General features: G+C 39.2%; 1 long non-coding RNA gene across 1 annotated transcript in view; it reads left to right on the plus strand.

Annotated features, from left to right (window-relative positions):
- Positions 1–4545: 4545 nt before the first annotated feature.
- LOC105498563 (uncharacterized) overlaps positions 4546–25542 on the plus strand; it is a 60563-nt gene continuing 39566 nt past the window's right edge. Inside the window, exon 1 of the long non-coding RNA XR_011623532.1 lies at positions 4546–5275. This is a non-coding gene — a long non-coding RNA (uncharacterized lncRNA). The remainder of the gene's footprint in view (positions 5276–25542) is intronic.

A 25542-nucleotide genomic window follows, 5' to 3' on the forward strand; every position in this document is an offset into this window, starting at 1 on the left:
CCAGGCATCTTTGACAGTCCCACTGGTACACTAATGGATTGCCACATAGGTTGTTTACAGACAAATCATCGCAGAGAGAGAATAGATTAAGAAAGAACATTCTAAGAAGACCAGATTTAATCTTGGTTGACAGAGACATTCTTACCTATGATTGACTAATTAGAGCACATTCAAAATATTAATGTAGCATATACACCTAGGGCATAAAAATTTTCCAGAAAACTTTCCAGACACACACCAACATATTTTTAAATTAATTTTTAATTTTTGTGGTTATATAGTAGATGTATATATTTATGGGTTACATGAGATATTTTGATATGGGCATATAACACATAGTAATCACATCAGGACAAATGTAGTATCCATCACCTTAAGCATTTATCCTTTCATGTTATAGTCTAATTACACTCGTTTACCTATTTAAAAATGTACAATTAAATTATTTTTGACTATAGTAATCCTGTTATACTGGCAAATACTAGGTCTTATTCATTCTTTCTATTATTCAAACCCATTACCCTTCTCCACTTCCCTGCCACCAACCCACTACCCTTTGCAGGATGGTAATCATCCTTAACACTCTCTATCTCCATGGATTCAATTGTTTTAATTTTTAGCTCCCATAAATAAATGAGAAAATGTGAATTTTGTCTTTCTGTGCCTGGCTTATTTCACTTAACATAATGACCTCCAGTTCCATCTATGTTGTTGAAAATGACAGGTTCTCATTCTTTTTATGGCTGAATACTCCTTTGTGTATATGTGCCATATTTTCTTTATTCCTTCATCTGTTAATGGATGCTTATATTGCTTCCAAATAATGGCTATTGTGAATAGTACTGCAATAAACTCAATAAAGAGTGCCGATATCTCTTATTTCCTTTCCTTTGGGTACATACCTAGGAGTGGGATTGCTGGATCATATGACAGCTCCATTGTTAGTTCTTTGAGGAACCTCCAAACTGTTCTCCATAGTGATTGTAATACTTTACATTTCCATCAACAGTGTACATCCTCACCAGCATTTGTTATTGCCTGTCTTTTGGATAAAAGCCATCTTAAATGGGGTGGGATGATACCTTATTGTAGATTTGATTTCCATTTCTCTGATGAGCAATGATGTGGAGCACCTTTTCATATACCCATTTTCCATTTGTGTGTCTTCTTTTGAGAAATGTCTATTCAGATCTCTTGCCCATTTAAAAAATTTTCCTATAGAGTTGTTTGAGCTCCTTATATAATCTGGTTTTTATCCCTTGTCAGATAGGTAATTCACAAATATTTTCTCCCATTATGTGGGTTGGTTCTTCACTTTGTTTCCTTTGCTGTGCAGAAGCTTTCTGACTTGATGTGATTGCATTTGTCCCTTTTTGCTTTGGTTGCCTGTACTTGTAGGGTATTACTCAGGAAATCTTTGCCCACTTAAATGTCCTGGAGAGTTTCCCCAATGTTTTCTTGTAGTAGTTTCATAGTCTGAGGTCTTAGATTTAAGTATTTAATCCATTTTGGTTTGATTTTTGTATATGGTGAGAGATAAAGGTCTAGTTTTATTCTTCTGCATATGGATATCCATTTTTTCCCAGCACTATTTATTGAGACATATTCCCCAATGGATGTTCTTAGCACCTTTGTCAAAAATGAGTTCACTAGATGTATGGGTTTATGTCAGGGTTCTCTCTTTTGTTCCGTTGGTCTATGTGTCTGTTTTAATGCTAGTACCATGCCATTTTGGTAACTATAGCTCTCTAATATAATTTAAAGTCAGGTAATATGATTCCCCCAGTTTTGCTCTTTTTCTTTAGGATAACTTTGGCTATTCTAGGTCGTTTGTTATTCCATATAAATTTTAGAATTGTTTTTTCTATTTCTGTGAAGAATGCCATTTATAGTTTGATAGGGATTGCTTTGAAGCTATAGATTGTTTTGGGTAGTATGGACATTTTAACAATATTGATTCTTCTAATCCATGAACATAAAATGTCTTTCCATTTTTTGTGTGTGTCCTCTTCAATTTCTTTCATTAGTGTTCTATAATTTTCATTGTAGTGATCCTTCATTTGTTTGGTTAATTCTTCAGTATTTTATTTTATTTGTAGTTTTATAAATGACATTACTTTTTGATTCCTTTTTCAGATTGTTTGCTGTCAATAGAATTGACATATAGAAATGCTACCGATTTTTGTATGTTGATTTTGTGTCCTGCAATTTTACTGAATTTGTTGATCAGTTCTAATAGCTTTTTGGTGGAGTCTTTAGTTTTTTTTCATATATAAAATCATATTATCTGCCAACAAGGATAATTTGACTTCTTCCTTTCCAATTTGGATGCCTTTTATTTCCTTCTCTTGTCTGATTGCTCTAGCTAAGACTTCCAGTATTATGCTGAATAACTATGATGAAAGTGGGCAACTTTGTCCTCTTCCAGATCTAAGAAGAAAGGCTTTCAGTTTTTTCCCACTCAGTATGATACTAGCTGTTGGTCTGTTATATATGGCTTTTATTATGTTGAGGTATATTACTTCCTTTTTTAGAAAATTTTTTATTTCCATAGGTTATTGGGGAACAGGTGGTGTTTGGTTACTTGAATAAGTTCTGTAGTAGTGATTTGTGAAATTTTGGTGCACCTATCACCCAAGCAGTATACACTGTACCCTATTTGTAGTTTTTTATCCCTCACCCGCTTCTCACCCTTTCCCCCTGAATCCCCAAAGTCCATTGTGTCATTCTTTTTCCTTTGCATCCTCATAGCTTAGCTCTCACTTATGAATGAGAACATATGGTGTTTGGTTTGCCATTCCCGAGTTACTTCAATTAGAATAATAGTTTCCACTCTCATCCAGGTCACTGTGAATGCTGTTAATTCATTCCTTTTTATGGCTGAGTAGTAATCCATCATATTTATACCACATTTTACTCACTCATTGATTGATAGGCGTTTGGTTGGTTCTACATTTTTGCAATTGTGAATTGTGCTGCGATAAACATGCATGTGCAAGTATCTTTTTTGTATAATGACTTATTTTCCTCTGGGTAGATATTCAGTAGTGAGATTGCTGGATCAAATAGCAGTTCTACTTTTAGTTCTTTTAGTTCTGATTGGTTTTTCTTTATAGGTTACCTGGTGCTTTGGTCTCACAGTTCTTAAAATTATTTCCTCTGTCTTAACTTTAGATAATCTGATGACAATGTGGCAAGGCATTGATCTTTTTGTGATGAATTTCCCAGATGTTCTTTGTGCTTCTTGTATTTGAATGTCTAGGTCTCTACCAAGGCCAGATAAATTTTCCTCGATTATTCCCAAAATGTTTTTCAAACTTTTAGATTTCTCTTCTTTCTCAAGAACACTGATTATTCTTAGGTTTGGTCATTTAACATAATCCCAGACTTCTTGGAGGCTTAGTTCATATTTTCTTATTCTTTGTCTTTGTTGGATTGGGTTAATTCAAAGACATTGTGTTTGAGGTCTGAATTTCTTTCTTCTATTTGTTCAATTCTATTGCTGACACTTTCCAGAGCATTTTGCATTTTATAAGTGTGTCAATTGTTTCTTGAAGTTTTGATTGTTTTTTATTCATGCTATCTATTTCCTTGAATATTTCTCCTTTCACTTCTTGTATCTTTTTTTTTTTTTTTTTTTTTCCCCCACATTGGGCTTCATCTTTCTCTGGTGCCTCCCTGATTAGCTTAATAACAAACCTCCTGATTTCTTTTTCAGGTAAATCAGGGATTTCTTCTTGATTTGGGGTCATTGCTGGTGAGCTAGTATGATTTTTTGGGGGATATTAACCTTGTTTTGTCATATTACCAGAGTTGGTTTCTGGTTCTTTCTCATTTGGGCAGGCTCTGTCAGAGGGAAGGTCTGGTGCTAAAGGCTGTTGTTCAGATTCTTTGATCCACAGGATGTTCCCTTGATGTAGTACTCTCCTCCCTTTTCCTATAGTTGTGGCTTCCTGAGATCTGAGCTGGAGTTGCAGTGATTATTATCTGTCTTCTGGACTAGTCACACAGCAAGTCTACCAGCCTCTGGGCTGGTACTGGGGGTTGTCTGCACAGACAACCTGTGATGTGAATTATCTGTGGGTCTCTCAGCCGTGGATACCATCGCCTGTTCTGGGGAAGGTGGCAGCGGGGCAAAATGAACTCTGTGAGGGTTCCTAGCTTTGGCAGTTTAATGCACTATTTTTGTGCTGGTTGGCCTCCTGACAGGAGGTGGCACTTTCCAGAGAGCATCAGCTGTGGTAGTATGGGAGGAACAGATGGTGGGTGGGGCCCTAGAACTCCCAAGAGTATATGCCCTTTTTCTTCAGTACCAGGGTGGGTAGGAAAGGACCACTGGTTGGGGGCAGGGCTAGGCATGTCTGAGCTCAGACTCTCCTTGGGTGGGTCTTGTTGCAGTTGCTGTGGGGATGGGGGTGAGCTTCCCAGGTTAATGCAGTTATGTTCCTAGGAGGATTATGGCTGTCTCTACTGTGTCATGCAGGTTGTCAGGGAAGTGAGGGAAAGCCAGGAGTCACAGCCTCACCCAGCTTCCACACAATCCAAAGGGCTGGTCTCACTCCCACCGTGCCCCCCCTCCACCCAACAGCACTGAGTCTGTTTCCAGGCAGTGAGTAAGCAGGGCTGAGAGCTTTCCTCAGGCTGCCTGCCTCCCCACTGTGAAAGCAAATATGGCTTTCCTTCTTCCCTCACCTGTGGAGACTGCACACCGGATTTACACCCTTCTCTGAGTTCTGGCCAGGAATCTTCTCAACCAGCTCAAATTGTTACAAGGTTCAGCTGGAGGTTTTCTTCTCCCTGTGGCCTTTTCCCAGCACCTCTGGTTGCCCTCCTGAAGGACGACTGTGAGGCCAGGAAAAAAGACTTGCTGGGAGACTCAGTGAGCTCGCAGGGCTTTTCCTGCTGCTTCCTCTACCCTGTATTTCACTCAGCTCTTTAAATTAACTCAACTCCGGGTAAGGTCAAAATCTTCTCCTGTAATGTAGGCCTTCTGTTTCCCCAGTGGGGGTGTGTGTTCCGGGGTGGACGATCTCCCTTTCCCACTTCCACAGTTTGGACAGTCACAGTATTTGTGTTGTTTCCTGGGTCCTGCAGGAGAAATCTGCTTCCTTCAGGGGGATCTGTGGGTCCTCTCAGGTTTTCTGATTTATTCCTGCAGTTGTTCTGGAGCAGAAGTTCATGACGAGCCTCCACATCCTGCTCTGTCCATCCGAGTCGCAGCTACAATGCAGTCCTGCCTCCTCTCTGCCGTGATCCTCTAGTTGAAAAAGTCAGGGTATGTTCCTTCTATCCCCAGTTTTTTGATGCTTTTTATTATGAAGGGGTGTTGAACACTATCAAATGCTTTTTAAGCATCAATTGAAATAATCATATTGTTTTTGTCCTTCATTCTGTTGATATGATGTACTATATTGATCAACTTGTGCGTATTGAACCATTCTTGCATCCCTGGGATAAATCCCACTTGGTCAGGATGAATGATCTCTTTAATCTGTTGTTCAATTCAGTTTGCCATTATTTCGTTGAGGATTTTTGCATTGATATTCATTGGTGATATTGGCCTATAGTTTTCTTTCTTTTCTTTTCTTTCTTTCTTTTTTTTTTTGCTTCATCTTTGTCTGATTTTCATATTAGGGTAACAATGGCCTCATAAAATGAAATTGGAAGTATTCTCTCCTCCTCTATTTTTTAGAATAGTTTGAGTAGGATTGATATTCTTTAAATGTTTGGTAGAGTTTAGCAGTGAAGCCATTGGGTCCCTGGATTTTGTTTGCTGTAAGAATTTTTTATTATGGCTTTGATTTCATTATTTGTTATTAGCCTGTTCAGGCTTTGGATTTCTTCATGGCTCAATCTTGGTAGCTTGTATGTGTCTAGGAATTTATCCATTTCCTCTAGATTTTTCCAATTTATTGGCATATAGTTGCTCCTAGTAACCACTAATGATCCTTTGAATATTTGTGGTGTTGTTTGTAATGTCTTCCTTTTTATCTCTGATTTTATTTATTTGGGTCTTTTCTCTTTCTTTCTTAGTCTGGCTAAAGGTGTGTCAGTTTTGGTTATCTTTTCCAAAGACTAACTTTTGTTTCATTTGTATTATTTTTTTCATTTACATTTCATTTATTTCTGCTCTGATCTTCATTATTTCTCTTCTTCTACTAATTTGGGGTTTGGTTTGCTTTTGTTTTTCTAGTGTTGTAAGATGCATAATTCGGTTGTATTAAAAGTTTTTCTACTGTTTTGATATGGGTGCTTATAGCTATAAACGTTCCCCTTTCACTGTTCCCATAAGTTTGGCATGTCATATTTTAATTATAATTTGTTTTTAAGAAATTTCTCAATTTCTTTCTTAATTTCTTCATTAACTCACTGATCATTTAGGAGCATATTATTTAATTTTCATGTGTTTGTAGGGTTTCCAAAATGTCTCTTGTTATTGATTTCTAGTTTTGTTCCATTGTGGTCGGAGAAGATACTATTTCAATATTTTGGAATGTTTTAATACTTGTTTGGTGACCTAACATATGGTCTATCCTTGACAATGATCCATGTGCTGAGAAGAATGTACATTCTGTAGCCAGTGGATGAAATATTCTGTAAATATATCTATTAGGTCAATTTGGTCTATTTGGTTTCCATTGACATAGAATATCTTTTTCTATCCCTTTATTTTCATTCTATCTGCATCTTTATAGGTGAAGTGTGTTTTTTGTAGGCAACAGATGTTGAGTCTTTTTTTTTTTTTCTCTTTTTAAAATAATCTGTTCAACAACTCTATGTCTTTTGATTGGTGAGTTTAGTCCATTTTCATCCAATGTTATTATTATTAAGGACTTACTTCTGCCATTTTATTGTTTGTTTTCTGGCTGTTTTGTGGTCTTCTTTTCCTTCTTTACTTCCTCCTTGTCTTTCTTTTAGTGAAGGTGATTTTCTCTGGAGGTATAATTTCATTTCTTGCTTTTTATATACCCTGTGTATGTTTTCTGATGAGATTACTATGAGGCTTGCAAATACTCTTATAACTCATTATTTAAAGCTGTTAAGAATGTAACACTACTTGCATGAACAAACTAGCAAAAAGAAAATGAAAAAAAACTACACTTTAACTTTGTCCCCTGCTTTTTAACTTTTTGTTGATTCTATTTATACATTATTGTATTGTTCATGTCTTGAAAAGTTGTTGTAGTTATTATTTTTGACTGGTTCTTCTTGTGCTGTTTCCATTTAGAAAAAGAGTAGTGTATACACCACAGTTATAGTGTTACAATATTCTATGTTTTCCTATGTAGTTACTATTACCAGTGAGTTTTATACCTTCTTGTTGCTCACTAACATCCTTTCGTTTCCGATTGAAGTACTCCCTTTAGCACTTCTTGTAGGACCGGTCTGGTGTTGGTAAAATCCTTCAGCTTTTTTTAATCTGGGAAAGTCTTTATTTATCCTTCATATTTGAAGGATATTTTTACCAGATACACTATCCTAGGATAAAAGTATTTTTTCTCCAGTAATTTAAATATGTCATGCTACTGTCTTCTGGCCTGTAAGGTTTCCACTGAAAAGTCTGCTGCCAGACATATTGGAGCTCCATTTTATGTTATTTACTTCTTTCCTCTTGCTGCTTTTAGAATCCTTTCTTTTTTCTTGACCTTTGGGAGTTTGATTATTAAATGCCTTGAGGTAATCTTCTTTGGGTTAAATCTAGTTGGTGTTTATATTAGTCCATTCTCACATTGCTACAAAGAAATACCTGAAACTGGGTAATTTATAAAGAAAAGAAGTTTAATTGGCTCATGGTTCTGCATACTGTACAAAAAGCATAGTAGCTTCTCCTTCTGGGGAGGCCTCAGGGAGCTTTTACTCATGGCAGAAGGCAAAGTGGGAGCAAGCATCGTACATGGCAGAAAGAAGACCGAGAGAGTGAGAGAGGTGCGACACACTTTTAAACAACCAGATCTCATGAGAACTCATTCACTATACAGTAGCAGGGGGATGGTGCTAAACCATTCATGAGAACTCTGCCCCTGTGATTCAGTCACCTCCCACTAGGCCCCATCTCCAACACTGGGGATTACAATTTTACATAAGATTTGGTGGGGACACAGATGAAAACTGTATCAGTGTTTTATAACCTTCTTATCCTTACATAACAGATCAAAACCATATCAGTGTTTTATAACCTTCTTATCCTTACATATTTATATCTTTCTCTAGGTTTGGGAAGTTCTCTGTTATTATCCTTTTGAACAAACTTTCTACCCTTGTCTATTTCTCTACCTCCTCTTCAAGACCAATAACTCTCAAATTTGCCTTTTTGCGGCTATTTTCTAGATCTTGTAGGTGTGCTTCATTGCTTTTTATTCTTTTTACTTTTTTGTTTTCTGACCATGTATATTCAAATAGCTGTCTTCAGGGTCACTACTTCTTCCACTGGATCAATTCTGCTATTAAGAGAACTCTGATGTATTCTTCAGTCTGTCAATTGCATGTGCCAACTCTAGAATTTCTGCTTGATTCTTTTAAATTATTTCAATCTCTTTGTTAAATTTATCTGATATAATTCTGAATTTCTTCTATGTGTTATCTTGAATTTCTTTGAGTTTCCTCAAAACAGCTATTTTGAATTATTGGTCTGATCTCTGTTTCTCCAGGATTGGTTCCCAGTGCCTTATTAAGTTTGTTTGCTAAGGTTGTGTTTTCCTGGGTGGTCTTGATGCTTGTTGATGTTCACCAGTGTCTAGGCATTAAAAAGTTAGGAATTTATTTTAGTCTTCACTGTCTCAGCTTGTTTGTACCTGTTCTTGGGAAGGCTTTCCAGGTATTCAAAAGGACTTGGGTATTGTAATCTAAACTATGTCTGCACTGGGGGAACCACAAGTGCAGTAATGCTGTGCTTCTTGAAGACTCATAGACCTATTGCCTTGATGGTCTTGGATAGGATCCAGAAGAGTTCTCTGGATTACCAGGAAGAGACTCTTCTTTTTTTCCCTTACTTTCTCCAAAACAAACAGTCTGTCTCTCTTTCTGTGCTGAGCTGCCTGGGGCTGGAGATAGGGTGACACAAGCACCCCTGTGGTCACCACCACTGAGACTGTGCTGGGTCATACCTGAAGCCAGCCCAGTACTGGGTCTCACTCAGTGCCCACGGCGGCCACTGCCTGGTGACTGCCTATATTTGCTCAATGCCCTCAATGCCCTAGTTGTTTACAATCAGCAACTGGCAATACCAGCCAGGCTTATGTCTTTCCCTTCAGGGTACTGACATCCCCCAGGCCCTGGACAGGTCCAGAGATGCTCTCTGGGAGCTAGGGACTGTGATCAGAAGCCTTATAAGTCTACCTGGTGTTCTAGTCTACTAGCAATACTTTTGTCTTTTTATTATTTGTTTTCTAGCTGTTTTGTGGTCTTCTTTTCCTTCTTTACTTCCTTCTTGTCTTTCTTTTAGTGAAGGTGATTTTGATTGTGATTGAGTTGGTTGAGCTGGTTCTCAAACCACAAGACCCAGTACTTCTCATTCTTCCCTCCCCTTTCCACAGGCAGAGCAGCCTCTCCTGCCCCCAGTCCCTGGCAAGTATTGCCTGTCTACCACCAGTGTTCCCTTAAGGCCTAAGCATTCTTCAATTGTCTTGTGGTAAATGTTACTACCAGGCCTGGGAGTCACTCTTTAGGGAAGTGGGCTCACCTTTGTGGAACTAGCACATTTCTGGTAGCTCCAGAAATGCCATTCAAGAACCAAGGCCTGGAATCGGGGACCCCAAGAGCCTACTTGTTGCTCTACCCCACTGTGGCCAAGCTGGTACCTAAGGTGAATTCAAAGTCCCCTTTACTTTTCTCTGTACTGTTCTCAAGCAGAAGGAGTCTCTCACCATAGCCATCATGGCTGGGAATGTGGTGGGTCTCACCTGATGCCAGCATGTCTCAGAGTCTCACCCAAGGCCCATAATGTACTGCCTGAGTATCACTGCTTATTATTCAGGGCCCAAGGGCTCTTTAGTCAGCAAGTAATAGATTCTGTGTTGGGTCCTTCTCTTCAGGGCAGCTGGTTCTCTTCTGGCCCAGGGTATATGTAGAAATGTAATCTGGGAGGTAGGGCCTGGAATGGGAGCTTCACGACTCTAATCAGAACCCTATTCTTCTGTGGCTGAGCTGGTATCCAAGTTGCAAGACAAAAGTCCTCTTTACTCTTCCCTCTCCTCTCCTCACGCAGAAGGAAGGGCCCTCTTTTGGAGTTGTGAGTTTTACTGCCTGGGGTTATGGGAGGGATGGTGCAAGCATTCTCTTAGCTGCCCTGGCTGGTGTCTCAGTATGTTACGTGCCCCTAAGTCCACTGGCTCCTAGCTCAGCTTAGCACTAGGACTTGAAATCCTTGTGGCCCAGACTGCCTGCTAAGTTTACTTATTGCCCCAGAGCACTTCAGCCCATAGTGGCAAGTCTCGCTGGAAGTTAACTTCCAACGGCTGGAATGGGCAACTCCCCTCTGGCTAGGGCTGGTCTGAATGCTTCCTCTATAGGCGGGTGTCAACTGAGCTCAGCCTGGTTTTGTTTTCCCCTGTGACAGGGCTGCACTGATTTCCATGCAAAGTCTCACAGTTGCCCCCCTCTCCCTCTCCCAAGTGCAGAGATTTGTCTGTGACATGCAGCCGCTGCAGGAGGATTGGGGTGGTGGTGTTAGCAATTTGATACGGTCTTTTCTACCCTATTCAGTGCCTTTCTCAGCAATATAAAGTTAAAGGCAGGTACTGTTAGTGCTCATCTAATTTTTGGTTCTTAGGAAGTTGCTATTTTTATCTAGCTAGTTGTTGAATTTGGTTTTCCCATAGTGGGGCACAATCTGGGGCCTTCTATTCTGCCATCTTGTTTCCTGCCTTTCTTCCATTCCAACATATTAATAGTGGTAATCTCTGGGAACTCAAATTGTAAGTTACTTTCATTTTCTTTACACTATCTGTATATTTAAATTTTCATTGCAATGATATATATTTCTTATATAAAAAACTATAAAAACACTTTAATAACAATTTATGGGTTTTAAACTAAAAGCATTTTGAAAATATATTCTCAGCAGACATGCATTCAACAAAATATTTGTTTCTATCATGTGATGGTATGGTGACAGATATGATAACATCACTGGAAAAGAACAAAGGCAAAAACGACCCGTATCCATACTCTGGTGGGACAGATAGAGACATTTGTACATAGGCCAAGTACAATTTTACAGGCCAAGTGCCATAGGAGTACAGCAGAAGGGGAAACAGCTGGGGATTTATGAAAGGGTTTTGGAAAAGATGATTGACACAGACCTTGAGGTATTTCAACAGATGCAGAAGTGAGATGAAAATTAGTCCGAGAAGTAGAACAGTGACAGCTTGAAGTGGTGTTACATGTTCACCAACTGGAGTGCCTGTCCCAAAGAACTTGTAGCAGAGCACTTAGGGATAGGAGAAAAAGAGAGTAGAAAGCGATGCATCCACAAAGACCAGATGGAGAGGCAACATTTCCCACAGGAAAGTATGCAGCTTGCAGACAAAGAGACTGTATTATTAGTCCATTTTCACACTACTGATAAAGACATACCTGGGACTGGGTAATTTACAGAAGAATGAGGTTTATTGGACTTACAGTTCCACATGACTGGGGAGGCCTCACAATTCTGTCGAAAGATGGAAGACATGTCTCACATGGTGGCAGTCAGGAGAAGAGAGCTTGTGCAGGGAAACTCCTCTCTTTTAAACCACCAGATCTTAGGAGACTCTTATTCACTATCAAGAGAAGAGCATGGGAAAGAGCTGCTCCCATGATTCAATTACCTCCTACCACATCCCTCCCACAACAGGTGGGAATTCAAGATGAGATTTGGGTGAGGACACAGCAAAACCATATCATTTTGCCCCTAGTCCCTCCCAAATCTCATGTTCTACCATTTCAAAACCAATATGCCTTCCCAACAGTCTCCCAAAGTCTTAACTCATTTCAGCATTAACTCAGAAGTCCACAGTCTAACATCTCATCTGAGACAAGGCAAGTCCCTTCTGCCTATGAGCCTGTAAAATCAAAAGCAAGTTAGTTACTTCCTAGATACAATGGGGGTACAGGCATTGGGTAAATACGGCCATTCCAAATGGGACAAATTGGCCAAAACAAATGGGTCTACAGGCCCCATGCAAGTCAGAAATCCAGAGGGGCAGTCAAATGTTAAAGCTCCAAAATTATCTCCTTTGACTCTATGTCTCATATCCAGGTCACGCTGATGTAAGAAGTGGTTTCCTATGGTCTTGGGCAGCTCCACCCCTGTGGCTTTGCAGGGTACAGTCTCTCTTCTAGCTGCCTTCATGGGCTGGCATTGAGTGTGTGTGGCTTTTCCAGGTGCATGGTGCAAGCTGTCAGTGGATCTACCATTCTGGGGTCTGGAGGATGGTGGTCTGGAGACAGTTGCTCTACGAGACAGTTCCCCAATAGGGACTCTGTGTGGGGGCTCTGAACCCAAATTTCCCTTCTGCGTTGCCCTAGCAGAGGTTCTCCATGAGAACCTTGCCCCTGAAGCAAACTTCTGCCTGGGCATCCAGGCATTTCTATACATCTTCTGAAATCTAGGTGGAGGTTCCCAAACCCCAGTTCTTGACTTCTGTGCACTCACAGGCTCAAAACCATGTGAAAGACACCGATGCCTGAGGCTCACACCCTCTGAAGCCACAGCCTGAGCTCTACATTGTCCCCTTTCAGCCACAGCTGGAGTGGCTGGGATGCAGGCCACCAAGTTCCTAGGCTGCACACACCATGGGGACCCTGGGCCTAGCCCATGAAACCACATTTTTCTCCTAGTCCTCTGGGCCTGTGATGTGAGGGACTGTCACGAAGAACTCTGACATGTCATGGAGACATTTTCTCCATTGTCTTGGGGATTAACATTCGGTTCCTCATTACTTATGCAAATTTCTGTAGCTGGCTTGAATTTCTCCTCAGAAAGTGGGGTTTTCTTTTCTGTCACATTGTCAGGCTGCAAATTTTCTTAACTTGTATGCTCTGCTTTTCTTATAAAATTAAAGCCTTTAACAGTACCCAAGTCACCTTTTGAATACTTTGCTGCTTAGAAATTTCTTCCACTAGGCCGGGTGTGGTGGCTCACGCCTGTAATCCCAGCACTTTGGTAGGCTGAGGCGGGTGGATCACCTGAGGTCAGGAGTTCAAGACCAGCCTGGCCAACATGGTAAAACCCAATCTCTGCTAAAAAATACAAAAATTAGCTGGGTGGGGTAGCAGGCACCTGTAATCCCAGCTACTTGGGAGGCTGAGGCAGGAGAATCACTTGAACCTGGGAGGTGGAGGTTGCAATAAGCCAGGCTTGCGCCATTGCACTCCAGCCTGGAGACAGAGCAAGACTCCATCTCAAAACAAACAAACAAACAAACAAACAAAAAACATTCTTCCACCAGATACCCTAAATCATCTCTTTTAAGTTCAAAGTTCCACAAATCTCTGGGGCAGGGGCAAAATAATGCCAGTCTCTTTGCTAAAACATGTCAAGAGTCACCTTTGCTCCAGTTCCCAAGTTCCTCATCTCCATCTAAGCCTGCCTCAGCCTGGACCTTATTGTTCTTATCATTAGAAGCATTTTTGTCAAAACCATTCGACAAATCTCTAGGAAGTTCCAAACTTTCCCACATTTTCCTATCTTCTTCTGAGCCCTCCAAACTGTTTCAACCTCTGCCTGTCACCCAGTTCCAAAGTCACTTCCACATTTTTGGGTATCTTCTCAGCAGTGCCTGACTCTACTGGTACCAATTTACAGTATTAGTCCATTTTCACACTGCTGATAAAGACATGCTCAAGACTGGCGATTTACAAAAGAAAGTGGTTTATTGGACTTTCAGTTGCACGTGGCTGGGGAGGCCTCACAATCATGGCAGAAGGTGAACGGCACATCTCACAGGGCAGCAGATAAGAGAAGAGAGTTTGTGCAGGGAAACTTCTCATTTTAAAACCATCAAATCTTGTGAGACTTACTCACTATCATGAGAAGAGCACGGGAAAGATCTGCTCCCATGATTCAATTACCTCCCGCTGAGTCCCTCCCACAACACATGGGAATTTAAGATGAGATTTGGGTGGGGACACAGCCAAACCATATCAGAGACCATGGTTGACATCTTGGGGTTGAACTCTCAAAAGATTATCAAGGAAAGAAACTACAGCCTGGTTCCATCTAAGCCCATGACTGCAATCTGAATGGACACTCACGGAAGCACATTTGGGTATTAATGGCCTCAGAAGATACATTCTATGTTGTCAATGACTCACTGCATATGGGCAGTTTGAGAAAACAGAACAGAAAAACACTGACTTGGCGATTTCTCTAAAATAGTAAGCTTGCGAGTAAGCTTATTTTTCTCTGTGTTGTTTACTACCTAAAATCTTCTGAAACCTCATACTTCTGATGATTTATTTAAAAACTCAATAAAGTTAGAGATCTCCTTTTTTTACTCTTTGCCTGACACATTTCTTTCCTTGTGTAAATCAGATGCTGTTTGCCTGACTCTTTCCTAGTGCAGCCTGCCAACTGGGACTGAGAGACAATTGCAAGCCATGCAGACTGAGAGGCTGCAGAGCTTGGCAAATCCATCCCCAGAGGGGTCTTTTGGCACCTAATAAATGTCTTATGAGATCCAGGCTCACATTTAGGCAGATCAGACATGTCTATTTTTATTTCTAGACCTCTTCCCAGTGGAACTTGCAAAGCCAACCCATAGTTATATGCAAACTAAGGATACAGATCCTGTAAATGAGAACCTACAAACTGAAGGAAAAAAGTTTAAATTTAGATTCAAATTGAAAATAGCTGAAGGACCTTGTATTTGAGATAACCTGAGCCATTCTGTTGAGGAAGATTATTATTTTGCTCTGGCTCAGTCTTTGTCATGGAATCTATAACCTATAAATGTACATACCAATCAAGGAAATAATTTGGAAAGAAGAGTTTAGTTATTTGAATGATTGAAGTGATCACTGGCACCTGGAATGTGCATTTGAAAAGACTGCAGCATCCCAGCATTCCCAGGCACTTGGCTGGGTATTCTCCAAGCAAGCCTGTGAAATCGCTCTTCCAGCCTTTCCCTGGATATCACATCCTCATCAAAACCAATACTTCTTCCTTGAGCCAGTCCCTGTAGTGCCTAATGTCTACACTCCTTGATGAATCTTTCCACCAATGCAGTAGATTCTGCAGGAGGTAGATGAAACTAGGGCGGTTCTAATCTCTAGTTGGCTTAAATCCCTGTGACTTTATTATTTTTTTTTTTTTCTTTTTTTTTGAGACGGAGTCTCGCTCTGTCGCCCGGGCTGGAGTGCAGTGGCCGGATCTCAGCTCACTGCAAGCTCCGCCTCCCGGGTTTACGCCATTCTCCTGCCTCAGCCTCCCGAATAGCTGGGACTACAGGCGCCCGCCACCTCGCCCGGCTAGTTTTTTGTATTTTTTTTTAGTAGAGACGGGGTTTCACCGTGTTAGCCAGGATGGTCTCGATCTCCTGACCTCGTGATCCGCCCGCCTCGGCCTCCCAGAGTGCTGGGATTACAGGCTTGAGCCACCGCGCCCGGCCCCCTGTGACTTTATTAATAAAGCAAGAAAAAAAAAAAAAAAAACCCTTTCCCTATTTCTAAAACGCGGTTTCTCAAATTGTGGTTTTCCCCAGAACTGTATGCATTAGAATTTCCTTGGGAATGCTTGTTAAATGTAGACTCCTGTGTCTTGCCAGACATACCATGTCTCCAAGGTATGGAGATCTGGAACTACATATTTAGAAAGCACTCTAGGCAATTTTTTTTTTTTCAGGCACAGGTATTTAAGAACAATTACTGAGGACTAGGTATGAAGCTACCCTATTTTCTGTCGAAGATTGCCTGGTAGTGAGTTCTTTGTCCATCAAAGTTGCCCTTAAAGTATATGAGAGGGTGGAGAAATGTTTGGGGGCAATTTTAGGGAAGGAGCAAGAAAGTTGGATGAAATAGGCGAAAATTCAAAGTCCCTTTTTCATGATGTCCTCAGGCCTTCAACTGATTGGACAAAGCCCACCCACATCATAGAGGACAATTTGCTTTACTTAAAGTCCACTGATTTAAGTGTTAATCTCATCTAAAACACCTTTCAAGTTAAAACATAAAATTAAGCATCACATGAAGATATCATGAAGGAGGAATCTTGAATTTTGTCCTATTTGATCAAACTTTCTTGTTCCTTCCCTGCCGCCAACCTCCGCATGTTCTTATGCCTTCACACATCCTTGAACACACCTTTAAGGGGAACTTTGACGGAGAAAGAATTCATTACAAGGCAATCTGAGAGTGAAAATGGTCTCAAACACTGGTACCTGACAAAATTGCCAAGGATGATTTGTTTGTTGTTTATAGAAGAATTATGTTTGTTTCAGGTGAAAGTTAGAATAGAGGTTATTGATTGTATATGTTGTACATATGCTAGGGAATATCAAGATTATCTGCACACATACGGTACATTAATATTCATTTTATTCACATATGCATTACTTATGAGTTCAGTACTTATCCTATGTGAACATTAGGCGTTCAATGAATAATTTGTGAGTGAATACATGCTGTTTGTTATGTTTGTCATTTACTTCATGATGAGTGGTCAATCATGAATATAACCTCCAAATATGTTGCTGAATAGGTGGCGTGGTATAAAGAAAGGGACTCAAACTTTGTAAACAAATGATTGTGGTTAACATGAAACAAGATAGCTTTTAAACCACAAAGCACAGTGCTGTGTGCATAATGAATAAAAAATCAAGTTCGAGTCCCTTAAGCTTTAGTCTTAAGGGAAAAAAATGATTCCCATTGCAACATACACTCTTAAAATGCATCTTGTAGAAAGCAGAGAGCTTAGACAGACTGTGATGAGCTGATCAAAACTTATGTGAATTATAGGGCTATTCCGCCGGATGTACAGATGGCTTGACGTACACTGGCCTTTGTCAGTAAGTGTAAGGAAGGAAGACAGAAAACCCCCAAGAACCGAGTTTTCATCACTTTTGGGTGCACACAGATGACAAATGATGACAAATGGAACCAAACACACAAGTACTGTCGAAAGAATATACACTTCAGAGACTATCTACATAGGTAATTTTTCCTTTTAACTGTTTACCCTGCGTAACAAACAAATCTTTTATTCAAAAATTCTTTTTCCATTGATTATTGGATAAAGGTCAAAGTAGAAAAACTTTTTAGTAAAGTTATATAGACAAATTGGTAACTAGCATCTAAAAATAATGCTCAAAGAACCTAGACAATTTAATTAGCTGCCTGTTAAGCTTCAGTTCATGTCTGTAAAAACGAGAAGAATAACACTCAAAGGGATTTTGTAACTATTCAGTAAGAAAATGTACATAAAGTGTTTAGCACAAAATAAATGCTTAATAAATAAGAGCCATTTATGTTAAATAGAATAATATGGACTGACTGTGGTAATCAGAAATAAGTTATTAAAATATTGTCCTGAAAGTAAGAACTGAGGGGGAGTTGAGTCAAAATTAACTGGATTTCTTTTGACACACTAGCTATTTCTGCCAAAGCATGCGAGACAGCCTACTGCCCTTTCCTCGGGCACACAATATTTTAAATGATGAATGAGCTTTTAAACATGGTTCAGGGAAATTTGTGAATACTTGGTCATCCTTCTGAAGTTGCTGTAATAGTACCCATAAACCCCTCAAGCCAGCAATGTTCTCTGATCTGAAGAAATTGCTTTAGTGAATAATGTATAAATTCTCAACAGTAAGCCACACAGAAATTTTGATCAATATATTTTATGGGAAAAATTGCACTTCTGGACAATGAATCTTTTCCACACAGATGTACAGTTTGGAACAAAATTTCAGACCATGCTTAGAATTACACAATTGCTGTGAATCAATTAAACTGGCAGAGATGAAGAAGTGAGTGGGGTCTTACTTCTTTATTTGTTTCAAATCTTGTTGTCTTTGCAAATAAATTATTAAAATATAAGAACTAGGAAAAACATTTTAAGGTATTAGAAATTATATATGCTTGTTTATAATTTGAATAGGTTAAATTCAACTAAATTAATCCATGTGTTTATTGGATTGGCTAATATATAACAATAAGACATAATTCTTGCTCTCAAGGAGCTAGTAACACAGTACAGGAAAGAAATAATGACACAAGCAATATCTTCAGTAACAAATCAAATGAGATGTGCAAAACACCATATGTGAAATAAAAAACATTATGGTGCTGGAGGCGAGAGAATGCTTCATTGAGGAGGTATAGTTGACTTGGGCTTTGGAGGTTCAGTAAAATTTGCGTGCTAGAAGTAGACATTCCACTTGTCAGAAGAGGCATATGCAAAGTCACAGAAAAGGAAACATATGGCAGATTAAGGAAACAAAAAATAGCCAATTTTGGCTAAAGCACAGGGTACAGGGAATCATATGTAATAAATTGAAATGTTAGAGTAAGGCCATATGTAAAGCATCACATCCTTTAAGTCGTAGGCAAATGACTCATTGTACTGAGAGGGGATCGTGAATAGTGACGAGGACAGCAAATAGGTTGAGAGTAACTTCTCTAGTTAATGGAAAAGGATAGCTTTATTCCACAGAAAGCTGATTGCTTCTGAGCAGAGGATTGACGTGATCAGGAAGTTAGGAGACTATTGTAATTCACTAGACAGAAATAAATGAAGGCCAGCATCTTGTAAAATATGCAAGTTAAACCCATGAATAGAACCTCTGTACCCTCCTCAAAGCACACTAAAATGACAGTAAAGGGGCACTTCAGAAAGATGACCAAGTATTCACAAATTTCCCTGAACCATGTTTAAAGTATGAACCAATCATAGTTTATTCCGAGGATTTACACAAGTCTTCAGTTTTTCAATACAGACTGTAGACTATAATTTTTAGAGGAAATAGCCTCCCTTCCCCCACTTTTAGGTTTCTTTGGTGGCAAAAATTAAATTGGGTTGCATCAAACATTTTTAAAAAGTATGAACCAACAAGGACAAGGGGAGTGAAAAGAAATTGATAATAAAGATTTAGAAGCTGTCAAAGTAGGTGGATAAACAAAAAATTAACGATCTGGGATGAATGAAGAGTGAAAAATAATTCATGTTATATGGCACAATTCTTGGCACCAAGTACATGGGTGAATTTGGGGCTATAAACAGAAGAATGAATTGAAAGTTTGTTTAGAAAGAAGATGGTCCCCTCTATTCTTTCTTTTATTGCATCCCCCTCCTTAACCATGCAGAAGAACAGAGATTTATTCTCTGAGAATGGTAAAGCAGAGGGTCTTTGGAATGGAGAGTGGCAGGCAGATTTGATGGCAAGATTACTGGTTGAAAATGGGCCATTAAGTGAAAATTTACTCTGAATCTGAGATGTTTAGTCTTCTTTCTCCTCTCATTTACTATAATGCTGTTAGGGAGGCTTATATCATTCAGGTAAAAATTGGAGATTATTCCCTGGCTGGAATATGACTAGCAAAAGGAAAAATTTTGAAGACATTGATGTCATCAGCTGTCTTCTCCCAAACCTCATCTGGCCTTCTGGAATTACCCTTTATTCAGGTTCCTCACTGACAGTGTCAACTATTCATTCAAGGTTTCCAAACTGCCCATTTGGGGGCCATTCTTAAATATCAGCTGACATAGCACTTTGGGAGGCTGAGGTGGGCAAATGACTTGAGGCCAGGAGTTTGAGACCAGCTTGGCCAATATGGCTGAAACACTGTCTCTACTAAAAATACCAAAATTATACAGGTGTGGTGGTGCACACCTGTAGTCCCAGGTACTCGGGTGGCTGAGGCATGATAATCACTTGAACCGAGGAGGCAGAGGTTAGAGTGAACTGAGATTGCACCACTGTATTCCAGCCTGGGCAACAGAGTGAGATGCTGTCTCAAAAAAAAAAAAAAAAAATTCTGACACCCTAGTATCATCACAAATTTGAACAAAAGCTCTGATATTGAAGATAGAGACCAAAATGAAAACTAGGAGAAACAGACTATACATGGGGAAGAACGCCTCAGAGAAATCAATCATTAATATCTTCTGAGAGACAAAATAAGAGATTGCCTCTAAGAAGTAGGAACAAGAGCTATGGTCAAAAAATTTCAAAAATTAAAAATATAGCAGAAATGAAAAAAATGCCAAGAATGGTCAGAAGTAAAATTAAGAACATCTCCCATAATACAGAGGAAAAACACAGTCCAGGCAGTTTAACATCCAAATATTAGAAAATTTAAAAAGAGAAAGCACAAAGTGAGGGGGCACAATTTTTAAAAAATATATACAGATCTGTGTACATACATATGTGTATGTATATATATATTTAAATCTCATTATTAATATACATATCTGTGTACATATATGCGTGTGTATATACATGCGTGTGTATATATATTTAAATCTCATTATTAACAGACATAAGTTTTCACATACAAATAGCTTTCTGAGTGCTCATCCAAATGATGAAAATAGACCCACACCAAATCACATCATTGTGAAATTTCAGAACACTGGAGACAAGGGAAAAAACCTTCCAGAGAGAAAGAAAAACAGTAGGAGGAGGGGAAGTATATTCATACAAATGATCAAGAATAAAATTGTCACTGACAATAGCAAAGCTGGAGACTGGAAGATATTGCCTCCTAACCTTGAATTCTATACTCATACATACTATCAATCAAACATGAGGGTAGAATAAAAATGTCTCAAAAATTTATGTTTTAAGCATTTTTTCTCAGGATGCTACTTTAGGCAAAAGGAGGAGTTATAGCTAGAAAGAAGAAACAGAGGGTCTGGAAAACAGAGATCCAAACCAAGAATTAGGAAAAGGGAATCACTGAGATGATGGCAAAGTGAGAGCTTAATACGACAGTAGTGCAGTTGGCCAGAAAGGGAGGGGACAATCTTCACAGAGCAGATCTGAAGTTCTAGTGAGAGATGTCACTTAGGTGAGATTGAAACATGCTTGAATGTATTGAGAAGATATTGACAACCCAGGGAGAATTTGTGGTTGAATTCCTGATAGAAAATTAAGCAAATGAGACTTCAGGGGAAGCCGTTGAGTAGAGAAAGGAAAGACATCACATTATGCTACATGAATCAATAAGGGAAAGCATTTACTTAATCATAATAACGTAAACACTGATCCAACTAAAATTATAGCATATTTATAGTTGAAGAATGAAGACTATGAAGTATATGGTGAAAGGTAGGGAGAAACAGAACTGAAGCTTTGTCTTCTATTGTGAGAAATCAATAGTTAACACCTCAAATTTACAACTCAAGCAGTAGCAATATACATGTGCTATTTAGAAGTACGGATGTACGCCAAAAGAACAATTTAAAAGAGAAGAAAGTGGTTGGCTCTGGGGATCAGGAAATGGAAGTGGGAGAGTCTAAAATTAGATAAGACTGAGAGATATGGCAGCAGCAGTAAAGAAATAATAGATAGGACTAGATGAGAGAGATGTGGTAAAATTAAATCAATAGGACTGGGCAATTGGTTGGACAGAGAAAGTAAGAAAAAAATGACAAGGGTTTCAACCAGAGTAGCTGAGAGCACAATGAAGTCACTAACAGAATTAGGAAATCTAAAGAAGACATGTGAATGGAATATAATAGAAATATAATATAATAGACAATGGAATATAATAGAAATATAATGGCTCAGTGTGTAAAGATCTAGCTTCCAGGCCTGATTCTGCCACCTTGTCCATGTGGCCTTGAGCAGACCACCTCACCTCTGTGAGCTGCACTGTCCTTATCTATAGAGCAGGGGAGTCAGGGGAGCATAGTGGTGAAGAACGCAGGCTCTGGAACTAGATTTCCCAGGTGCAAATATCAACCAATGCCATTCTCTGGCTCTATTTACTAGCCATGTATGTGGTTTAGACCATTCATCTAACTGATGTGTGCCTCAGTTTCCTCACCTGTAAAATGGGGATAATAGTATCCTATTTATCATCATATATTGTTGGGAGAATTAAATGAAAGTGGATTGTATCATTTAACAATAGAAAATAAATAAAAACAAATAAAATAAAACACCTGATCAAGCATACATGGACTAAACTTGAAAAATAAGAAAGAGGCTGATATGGTTTGGCTGTGCCCCCACCCAATCTTATTTTGAACTGTAGTTCCCATAATCCCCACATGTGGTGGGAAGGACTCAGTGGGAGGTATTTGAATCATGGGGGTGGTTTTTCCCATGCTATTATCATGATAGTGAATAAGTTCTCACGAGATCTGATGACGAGATCTGGCTCTCATCCTTCTCCTTCCTGCCACCATGTGAAGAAAGACGTGTTTGCTTCCCCCTTCCACGTGATTGTAAGTTTCCTGAGGCCTCCCCAGCCCTGCAGAACTGTGAGTCAGTTAAATCTCTTTCCTTCATAATTTACTCATTCTCAACCAGTTCTTTGTAGCAGTGTGAGAATGGACTAATACAGAGGCCATGTGGAAGGATCAGTAGAATTTCCCCAGGTAAACACTAGATGCCCTAAACAGATCATGGCAAGAACTTGAGCCTTGAACTTGAACAAATCAAGGTTTGAGTCTTAATTCTCAAGCCATGTAAACTGGGGAAATTTGTGTCTCCTACCTAACCCATTCTTCCTTAGCTAGAAAACCCACAACAGTTATATATAAAGTACATAATATGCACAACGTGCTCAACACAGTGCATATTATAGAAAAGGCATTTGAAGGCTCCATTGACTAGAGATGGTTTACACACATAATTGGGGTTGCCTATGACTGTGAGCCTGTGTATACCTCATGCCATCTGAAAGGTGAGCTGTTTTCTTCCAGGGGTCAATCTCTTTCCTAGGTTTCCTCTTCCATCAATCAGGTTTTCAGCTCTCTTAGAGTCCCTGTGCAGCCAAAATTTTCTGATAAGTGCCCTTAATCAATGTCTACTCTGTAAGTGAGGTGAACTAATGACCTAGTTCGCAGAGCCATGACCAGGTCCAATGTAATATTTATAAAGTAGGCATAGCATTTTGCATCTGCATACTGGGTTAATGCCAGTGCTATCTTTACACTCTCGGGAGCATGGTTAGATTTGGGAGTCCTTTGGTTTGCTTATTTGAATAATGAAGGAAACTTAAATCCTGGAGAAAATTATAAGCTGACTTTCTATAGTTATATCCAGTAACTAAGAAAGTCCAGAAAACAGTCAGTTTTAATAGGGAAGATATGAAATCACCAGGGGTTGGTTGCACAATTAAGAGGGTAAAAGCAGGAGCTCAATACATTTGTTTCATTGAATGCCCAATCTCTTTACAGCGCAAAGCATTGGTCTGTGTGCTAGAAAAAAAGGAAAATGAATTTAAATGACAACAAAATAAAACATAGTCCCTGGGTAAGGTTGATAGGCATAACTAACCACAAGTTAGGATCTGACATTAATTAGTATTATGGCAGAGTCATTATACCATTGTAATCACTATCTTTTCTTTTTGAGTATTTCATGCTTCTTCAAAAAATGTTATAATATTTTTACATTTTGAAAAATATGTATGCAAGAAATCTAATGCAACTCACAGAATACCAATTATGGCCTCCAAAGTATCTGTGTAATCATAACTTTGGGCTTTGGAATCATGTCTTTGAAGAAATGGAGAAAACCATGGAAAATTCTTCATGTTCTACAGGATGTCACATTAAGCAAACCAAACTTAGAGGAAGAGAGATGCAGAAAAAGAGAGGTAATTCAAATTGCTTCGTTGTCCACCAAAAACTAAATTCTGCATTTGTCCGTTTCCAGTAAACCACAGTATGATATGAAGCTGTGGGACTTATGCTCCATTTTATGCTTCAAGTTTCACTCTACTGGTAGGAATTCAACTGATTCTAGGTAAATTGATTAGGGTTAAACCAATTCTCATTACTTACTAATGATCCTTAACATTTTGTACGTGGAAGAGATGTGGCCCAGCCAAAGCTAGTCAACAGGATCAGAGTGGCCTCCAGTGCTAGAAAATATTTTATGTATAATACAGTTTTCCACAGTAAAAAATGCATTACTTAGATTCAGTAAGACATGTGAGGCATGGAAGGAGCATAGCATTGGTAGTGGAGGTAGATAATTCATGATTTGTGACTTAGGCCAATACTTAAAGTATCAGTTCCCTTACGTGTAAAATGAGGATAATATTACTTTGTGGGGCTATTGTGAAGGCTCTATGATTAAACATATAAAATGTACCCAACCCAGGGTCTGACATATCGTTAGAACTCAAAAAGTTTTCGTTATTTTGTTTATTTGTCTCTGAATGGAAAAGTGAAACTGGTCCTAGATAAAAGGCTACAAAACTGATTTTGTCAGCCTGAAAGTAGAGAAGGGCTTGTCCCTGTACACATCAGCTCTTTTCCATTCTATTACGGCCAGAGAGATGAGCGTCCATTGGCACTGCTAGCTTTAATCTCCACAACTGTTTTAGCAGGGGAGGACTCAGAAAGGCAGCCTTGGTAAAATGCCAGACACTCTTGGATGCTCAATTGATATTAATTAATCCTCAGTAGCAACATTTTGGCAACAGATCTTGACTCATGTGACCTTTCATGCTGGATGGAATTACACTCAGACGATTCTTTTACTCAGCCAAGCCCTTTAGAACCTTCTTAGACTGTTGGCAGAATTCCATGAGCACTACAGTTTCCTGAGAATTCTGCAGTTGGCACTTTAAATGTGTCAGTGCTAAATAAATAGAAGGTGAGACATTATGTATCCAATTTTGGTTGTAGGAGATAGCCAAGTAAGTGTTATAAAGATGCAAAAATTCTCTGTTGAGTTCTGGTGATGACCAAGAGGATGGATTTATATAGTCTCCAGCCTCCTACTATCAATCATTCCCAAGGCCTGTGGTTATTCAGGATGGCCACTCACCATGACAAGGAATATTGCTGGCAAAACAACTGCTTCTCTCAGAGGATAAGCAGCTTAAATGTAGTGCCTTGGGTAACATCAGATTTACATTAGTTTTTAGTCTCCCCCCCCGCCCTTACTTTTGCTCCTGCTGTTTATTAAAGGGCTTCTTATGTGATTTTATTCTGTATTTAAAATGAAGGCAGCAGGAGTTAGTCTCAAAAATGAAACAAGAACTGACACTTCTCGCCCTGCCTGGGCCTCTTTGTGCTGAGACGATAGTGCCCATGCAGTTACTGTGCCTATGGACTCCCACCAGGGATTAGCGCAAACTGCTCTAAACATCTTTTACATCCCTATAACTGTATTTTCTTGTATATGATGTTTAATGTAATGGAAAAATCTACTGTGGAGATGATTCTCAGGAACTTGGTGATAATAGTATTAATTTTGTAATTAGAGATACTGTTACTACTGTTAATGCTATTTCTTTCCTGGAACTACAGCACTTATCATAATATGTTTAAATGGTAAATTTACTTTTCTCTCTCCTCCACCATATTTTAAGATTTTTTTCATTGTATCTCCAGCACTTGGAATTATGACTGGTACAGAGTAAACTGTTCAATAA

The sequence above is a fragment of the Macaca nemestrina genome, chromosome 5, assembly GCF_043159975.1.
Source record: "Macaca nemestrina isolate mMacNem1 chromosome 5, mMacNem.hap1, whole genome shotgun sequence".
Taxonomy (NCBI): domain Eukaryota; kingdom Metazoa; phylum Chordata; class Mammalia; order Primates; family Cercopithecidae; genus Macaca; species Macaca nemestrina.